The following is an 8,472-nucleotide window of genomic DNA, read 5'->3' as shown; positions in this document are numbered from 1 at the left end:
TGATGAAACCCCAGAGCCCACCCTCGATTTAAGCAAAAACAAGCATAAGTTAATAAAACAACATCCTCTAGAAAGACCATGAAATGAGTTTGAGGATGTGCCTTCCACTGTGCGGTGCACCTGTTATTACTGATCGATCGCTCTGGGTTGGCTGCCGTGATGTGCATGTCACAGATTCCAGCCACCACACTCGTCTCTGGGGGAGGTGAGCTCACCTTCCCCGGCCGCTCGGTAGGTGTGTTTTGTGTGTCCAGGACTCAAACGCAGGCCGTCTGACTGAGCCCCGCCTGCAGCATGGGGACAGGCCAGCTTTGGGAGCAGGTAGACAGGGCCACCTGCTGCATGTGTGGTGTGATTTGTGGGCTGGGGTGGGGGATGACTGACTGACCCCTGTCCCAAATGTCTCTCTCCAGTGCCGGCCATTCCACCATGGGGCTTTCCCCTGCATGTCCCAGAGGTGTGCTCCCTGGTCAAGAGGAAAGGTGTGGATCCCTCCCCGTCTAGCACGGAGCTACCTTAAGGACAGGTGGTGCCCACTCCCCTCCCCGCCCTCTTCTGCCTGGGGACACGGTCAGCCTGCACATCCCAGCCTCCCGTGGGTCGGATGTGGCCATTGACTGATTCGTAGCCACAGTGGTGTGTGCTGAAGAGGCCTCCGGCACGTGGCAGAGAGCAGATCCACAGGACGGAGGGAGCCTGGGCCCTGCGTGACGTTGTGGGGCAGAGCCCGCCTCCAGCTGTGTTGGATTCAGATGTGGGCAAGAAACAGGCTTTCCCTGTGTGGAGACTTGGGGCTGTTAAAGTGTTTGGCCAACTCTGATCGAACCACTTAGCACCTCAGCAAGTCCAAGGAGGAGAATCTCAAGACCCCTTCCTGTCTGGAGAGTCTCTGTGGTCCAGTTTTGTGGATATCCACCTGGAAATAATGAGACCCAAGAAGGGGAGGAAAGTGACATTTAATTCCCAGGTGACATCTTGGTCCTCCTCTCCCCAACTCTTCCTCTCCCACTGCAGCGGCTCCCCTTGGGCCCATCTAGGGTGGCCTTCCTGCCTCAGGGCCTTTGCACGGCTCCTCCACCTGCTGGGAACACTCTTCCCCCACATCCATCCTGCCTTTAGTGCTGTCCTCTGACCCCATGTTTGATGTCCCACTCGACACGGGCCACACTTTTCTCTCATAGTGCTGGGCACGTACGTTTGAAGGGTGTTCAGTCTTTGTTTTTAAGCTGAAGGCTCTGAATTCGTTTTGCATGGAGAGTTTCAAGAAAGGGGGAAGCTGTTTGTGTGAAGACAGACGTGGTATAGCCTTTCAAGGTGCTGGATTTGTGCTGACTTGGTCCGAAACACGGCCGCATCTGGTTATGTCTGGTGTCGACTGCTCCAAAAATGTCCTAAATTCCAGACAACCTCTTGGGCTTAGAAATAAAAGTCATTAATCCTGCATTTGAATTTAATATTTGAAATTTTATCCTAATCTTTTTTTTTTCTTCCACATGAATTAACTTTTGAAAACTTGGAAAGAAACATGAGTTTTTTTTTTTTTTTTAAGGGAACATTTTTAACAAAAGGGTATAAAATTAAACTAGGTTTGACCTTTTGAGTTTAGCAGATTTTCCACCTGGTCGGAGCAGGAAATGGGCTTCTCAGTAGGCAGGCGGCTTCTTCCCCCACTTCTGGAAAGGGGCGCCGAGCACATTCTCGCGGTGGCGTGCCTCTCGGCCAAGCCGTAATGTGAGTTCCTCGCTGCCGGTTAGCAGATACGTGGTGAGATCCAGTGTCTCGGGAGCTGATCCAATTCAGGGGATGGTTCCAGGCAGCCCCGGTTCAGTCTCATCAGACATATTTAAGCTCCCCGCTCTCCCCACCAAAAAATGCACATAATTCTGCAGGAATCTCACACATGGGTGGACAGGGCCAGCTTGGGTTCCATCCACCCAGGGGCCAACTTCTCTCTGGCACGAGGGGTGCAAGCGTGGGGCACAGACCCAGCCACCAGGGATCTCTACTGACGTGGGGGAAGGGAGCGTGGGAGTGGGGGGTCCCACAGCCTGGCGATGGGGGGCGGGGGCAAAGGGAAGAGCAGAGGGAAATCCATGGGGGGAGAGGGGTCTTGGGGGTGTTTCCACTTTTGGGGTCAGGGGTTTGGGGGACATGCCTTTGGCTTCCAGCATGGGTTGCCGGGGCCTCCTGCAGGCTGAGGATGGGGTCCCTCTGCGAGGGAGCTATTGGGATGGCCAGGGTTTGAATACAGCCCCCGTTTTACATAGAGACTTCCGCAGAGCCATTATGCCTCTCTTAGCCCTGGTCTCCCCACGTGTAAAGTGGGAACAAAATGTCACCTTCCTCGGAGGCCAGTTGTGGGGCTCACACGGGATGGTGCGTTTCATGAGCCCCCTCGGGACAAGCACCCGGCGACCGGCTGGAACAGCAGCACCCTGTGTAACCAGAGATCATTTTTGTTCCTGAATGTCTTGTGTGAGCCAAGGCGAAGGAGGGGGCCTGCCCCCGCCTCTCACCCTGCCCCACCCCCGCCCTTTCTGTGCCTTGTTTTTCCTTTCAAGGGTGGTCTCTGCTCACTCCACTCTGATGTCACCGCCCAGACATGCGGGTCCCGGCGTGGGGCGGGAGGGGCACGCAGTGGGACTTCTCCCGGCCGCCCTCGCACCCCCGGCCGAGCTGGCCTGGGCTCAGGAGTTCCGGGCTCCTTCCCAGTGGAATTCTCGGTTCCCTGGGCCAGGGCTGGACGGCTCGCTCAGAAATAAAATACAGCCGGTGGGAAGTAGGGCCAGAGCCCTCACTCCCTTTGCCCTCCCTGACGTGAGGGGCAGGAGGGAAACCGGCTGGCAGACCCAGGCCCCCACCTGGAGTTCACTGTCCAACGCCGTGGAGTCTTGGGCCTGTCACCGGTCCCAGCCAGGCCTCGGTTTCCACACTTGGGAGGGAGGATTTGCATCGGCCAACGTGAAAGGCTGTGATTCTATTTTAGGCAGGTGAAGGGAGCGTTTCCAAAGCCCGGGACTGGAGAGACCTTAGGTGACACAGGCCTAAGTATTTTGAACTTTTACCTAAAAAATTCTGCAAGGCTGGGGCTGGGGCAGAGCAGGCAAGGCGCTTGCCTTGGGTGCAAAATTTGAGGGGACGTCTCAAAACCCTACCATCATCGAGATCAATTAATAGTTTAATGCAATTATAAAAAAAATTAAAATGCAAAAAATTCCTTGGTGAACAAAGCATCAAAATCATGACTTAAGGCAGGGTCGGGATTGTTGTTTTCCTTGTGCCTCAGCTTCCAAGATGGTTTGGCACCTGCCACCGAGCAGCATGAAAACATTCCTGGCACGCCCAGCTTGCGACCACACAGATGCCACTGCTGCCTAGAAAATGCCACATGGAAATTTAAAAAATGAGCGTATTTAAAAAAAAGGAAGAGGGAAGGTTATCTTGTGTGTGACTAGTCGTGAGTGGACGCAGCACGAGGTTGTGGCATCAGGAAGGAGAGTGGCTGAGGGTGTGTGTGGGGGTGTGAGCTGGTGGGGAGGGGTGACCTCAAGTGGCTCTTTAACCCCCCACGCCTGGGAAGCTGTGCTTGGACCCTGAATGTCCACCCTGCTGACCACAGCGGACTGGTCCCCCATGTCCCCCGACCCTTGCTGGCACGAGCAGAGCCTCCCAGGCTGGGCTGGTGGCCCGAACAGAGGAGAACACTAGTTAGTGGCCGGACAGGCTAGACGCAGAGCAGTGACGGGGTGACGGGCTCCCAACTCCCGCCCCAGCCCTGCCCTCGACATCCACAGCCACCTGCGTCCTCACTACCACCCCAGCCCCTTGGCATAACCTGGTTGGGTTGGGTTCCATTCTCTCAAAATGAAACGGGCCCAAGCAATGCGATGAGGAAAAAGACAACCTTCCTGGGTCTCAGGGAGCAAAATCGATGAGACATTTTTTCTCGCTCAGTGACGCTCGGCTGTGGCTGCGTGTTAGAGACATCAGAGCAACCTTTGAAAACACAGGCTGTGGAGGGAGTAGCCCTTGACAAGTCAGTCCTTCTTGAGCGCTGATTTATCTCAATCGCTACCATTTAGAGTTGATTCCGTGTAACTGGTCTCAGATGGGGCCCTGCAGTTGTAACTGCAGTGACCTTTTTCCCTGAGGGGGCACATGTGTTAGGTCCCACTGTCTTGGGAGAGCCCACACTCTATTCCTTGGGATCCACATGGCTCTGGGGGGTGGCCTGCCTCTTGGCTCGTGGGTGGCATGTGCCCTGCCTCTAGCAGTTCAGAGTTCTCTATCCCCTGTCCCCAGGCTAATGGACCCAAAGATAGACAGAGACCAGCCCAAGCCAACCCTGGAGCTGCAGGGAAGGTCATGCCCCCTTCACTGGGACCCCAGCCTGTGTGGGCTGTGACCTGTGCAGCCAAGGATCATTTTCACTGAGAACAAAATCAAGACACCATGGTGGATGGATGGAGAGAGGGGAGGGACAGATTCCTGAGGGCTTCAGTGAGACCCTGCGCCAAGTGTGGCTGAGGCCAGACCCACCTGGCAGCTTTTCCGGTTACGGGAACCAACAGATGCTTCTCTGGTTAAATTGGTTTGACGTGGGTCTCTGGCACCTGTGACTAGGAGTCCCAACTAAGTCTCCACTTTGCACTAAAGCACAAGAACAAAGGATTATTCTGGGGAGGGATGCCGGGGCCAGGAGACTCAAAGGAAACTGCAGACTCCAGGGAGGAGGGACCCCTGGCATCGGCGTCTCAGCCCCTGAGCCCAGGGAGCTCAAAGGCACGGCCATGCGTGTGCCAACTCCACGGCTGGAGCACTCAGATCGTCCTAGCTGGGGTCCCACCCTGCAGCAGGGGACCGGGGCACAGATCTTCATGGCCATCACTGCCCCTGGGGGAGTGGTGTCAGGAGAGGACAGCTGAGGCAGACGCCAGCACTGACGTCCATCCCACGGCTGGGAAATGACAGCGGGGGACCAGTGAGAGCCCTTTTCTCTCCTGCTGGCTCAGAACACCCTGGGGGCTTTTGTCAATATTTTGGCTGCAGCAGCTGTGTGCGTGGGAGGAAGGCTGTTGTGGGCATGGCTCTCCCCCTTGCGTGGACGTGAGCTTGTCTCACCTGACAAATGAGACCACCAGGATGCCACCCACCTCTCCTTGCCACCCTCTCTGAGCTCCAGGGGCAATCCCGGGAGGTGGGGGCTTAGCAAGTGCCCTTCAGGTTATGTTTAAGCCCATTTATTAGAAGTACTGACTTCCACCTAGACAATTGCTGGGCTAATTATGGGCAATTCTTTTCCTCTAATCACCGCAGTGGCCGACCTAACCCTGACCACATAGGGTTAGGTAAGTGGCCACAGGAAAATGTCCCGTAAGTCATGCAATTCCACCCTGAACAAGGGCACCTCCATTGTAGAAGCCCATCTTCACTTCTGAGGAATGTGAAAACTTGTGATGTTAATTGAAATTAAGAAGAAAATACTATGATCAAACCAATCAGAAAGAGATCACTGGAAAGCGTCTTTGTATTCAGGTGGCAAGTGGCCCCCTTGGCGATCCCAGCGCCCTCCGGGGAGGTGGTCTCTCCTTCCTCGTGACAGTCCGGTGTTGGGATTATCCTATGACTTACCTCTTCCCATTTTTACTGCTAGAAGTACTGGGAGGGCCTGGGTCCGAGTCTCTTGGCTTGGAGGTTGGACCCCATCGCTGTGAATGATTTTCTGAGTAACCTCAGGTGAGTCCGTTGACCTTTTGAGTCTCAGTTTGACTATCAGTAAAATGGGAATAACGATAGCCTGCCCTATAATGTGGAACTGGTTACTGTGTTTAAAGCTGTTACAACGCTTGGCACACAGCATGGCCGTAAATCTGAGCTCTTGTTACCACTCCCAATTAGCAAAGATTTGGACACATTTCTAGCCCTTTAAATGTCCAAATTGTGTGTGCTCTCTCTGGAACAAGCTACATCCTGAATATGAAAAGGTCCCCGTGCTTAGGTCTGAGGCCATTTATAGCAATTCCTGTTTCCACCGCGGATTTGGTTTTGCTGATACGGGAGGAAAATTTCAAGCCCTCCGCTGTATAAATTTAGTTAACGTTTTATTGCTGGTGACTCTTTTATCACATGACTTTTGTTTCTCATTAAGTCAGGGAAGGAGATTTACTAATAGGCCAAGTAAAACCCGATCGGGGCAGGGCCTGTTCCTGCAGAGTTTTCTCCCGAGGACCCCAGATGTTAGGAGCTCAGGCCGGGACACACGGAGCACACACTCGCTTTGCAGTTTGCACAAAAGCTGTCTACTTTTCGTAGATTTGTTTCCTGAAAATGAATATTTGTTGCTTTGAGGACCAAAACCAAAAATAGAGATAAAGGAGAATGGAATTGCTCTGGCAACGAAATACGGGGATTAAATACAACTTTGCAATTCATACTCGACGGGTGATGACTACAAAAATGAGAAGGGATTTCTAGATGGATGTGAGGGTTTTTGTTTCACTTTTGGTTATTTAAAAGTTCTGTTTCCAAGGCATGAGGAAAGTTAATGTATGTCAATCAAGTCCCAGCACATAGTCTTCACCTGCCCAGGTGTGTTCTCACACACACACACACACACACACACACACACACACACACACACACATGAGTGTCTTCACCTTTGCAGGTGTGTTCTCACAGACATGAATTCACGTTTTCCCCTACTGCTAAAGACAGCTCTGATTCTCTCACTTGTCAGTTTCTTTCCTTGTTTTTCATTCTGTTTTGACGTTAGCAGCCCTTGATACTTAATGTCTTTCCATTCGTTTATTGGGGGCTACGACAGAGTGATATCCCACCCTTGCATTTTCCTTTGTGAGCCGGAGCAAATATATAAATAAATGTGTCCCTTCTGCTGTCAGTGGGTTACCTGAGGGTGCCTCTCATGCAGGAAAGGGAGGATAATGATTCTTTCCTTGTATTTACCCAGTTCTGAAGGTGATGAATTGACTCCCTCTCATCCTCAAAAGGTGACCAATTAGATTGTTTAAAAAAATCATCCTCAACGTGTAGATTTAAACACAATGAGTTTCAATTATTGTAGTTCATCTCCTTACTGAGTTCCGATTGTCTCCTGTGAACCAGTCGGCTTTGACACCTGTTTCTCTGCGATGCGTCCTGTTACTCTGCACTTACCTCGTGCATTTCCTCTCCAGATCCAGAATCACCCGTTTCTCCAAGGAGCCCTGGTTTCTTTAATGAGAAGCAATATTTTAAAACCACATTCTGGGCATCAGGGGTTGTTACTTAGTCTTTGTTTCTCGGTAGTTCCTACATAAATGCCTCCTGAGTTCATACTGACAGTTCTGTTTCAAATTCGGGACTACAAAGTTTCTACTTAATCTGTTTTATATTTTTTCTTTTCATTCCCTCTTCCACACTGAGAATTCCAGTTATCACGAAAATAGGAGTGGATATCATATAATATTCCATAATTACTAACTTGCTTTCGCCAACTTCACACATACAACTGTCTCAAAATAGAAACACCCGTGTGACCACTGCCAGTTAAAAGCACTAACCACAGTGTAATTTTTTCCTGCCTGGGCCACCCCGCAGCGCTTCCTTCCTGGCGAGCCGTGCCCCGTCTGCTGTGTGAGGGCACACGGCCACGGCCACGGCGCAGTACACGCTCCCCGCAGCCCCCGCTGAATCTCAGCTCCACAGGGGCAGCTGGGCCTCCTTTAACGATGGGGTATGCTCTGAGGAACGTGTCATTGGATGATTTTGTCATCACTGTGTGGGCATCACAGAGTGCACTTGTACAAAGCTGTGTGGCACAGCCTCCTGCATGCCCAGCTGCGTGGTACAGCCTGCCACCCCCAGACTGCACTGAACGCTGCAGGCAACTGTGGAACTATGGGAAGTATTAACATTTGTATGTCTAAACTTATCTGAATATAGAACAAGCACAGTAAAAACACTACATAAAAGATAAAAACGTACACCTATCTGGGCCGCTCACCATGCATGGAGCCTGCAGGACCGGAAGCCGCCCCGGGGAGTGTGAGGGAGTGTGCGGGCCCAGGACCCTGCTGTAGACCTTACAAACACTGTACACACAGGCTGCGCTGCATTTGTACAAAGTTTTTCTTTCTTCGATAATAAATGAACCTAAGCTAACTGTAACAGTGTTACTTTATAAACTTTTAAATTTCTTTTTAATGTTTGGACTCCTTCATCATAACACTTAGCTTAAAACACAAACACATTGACCAGCTGTACAAAAATGTTTTCTTTCTTTATATCTTTATAAGTTTTTGACTATTTGTGAAATTTTTGGGTTTATTTTATTTTGATTACCTTTTAAACTTTTTTTGCTAAAAACTAAGACACAAACACACAGGTCAGGCAAGGCCCACACAGGGTCAGGGTCATCCATGTCACTGTCTCCACCTCCGCATCTTGCCCCACTGGAAGGTCTTCGGGGACAGG

Source organism: Lemur catta, chromosome 20 (assembly GCF_020740605.2).
Source record: "Lemur catta isolate mLemCat1 chromosome 20, mLemCat1.pri, whole genome shotgun sequence".
Classification (NCBI taxonomy): Eukaryota; Metazoa; Chordata; class Mammalia; order Primates; family Lemuridae; genus Lemur; species Lemur catta.
The sequence above is the reverse complement of the archived record's forward strand: the minus strand, read 5'-3'. Positions refer to the sequence as shown.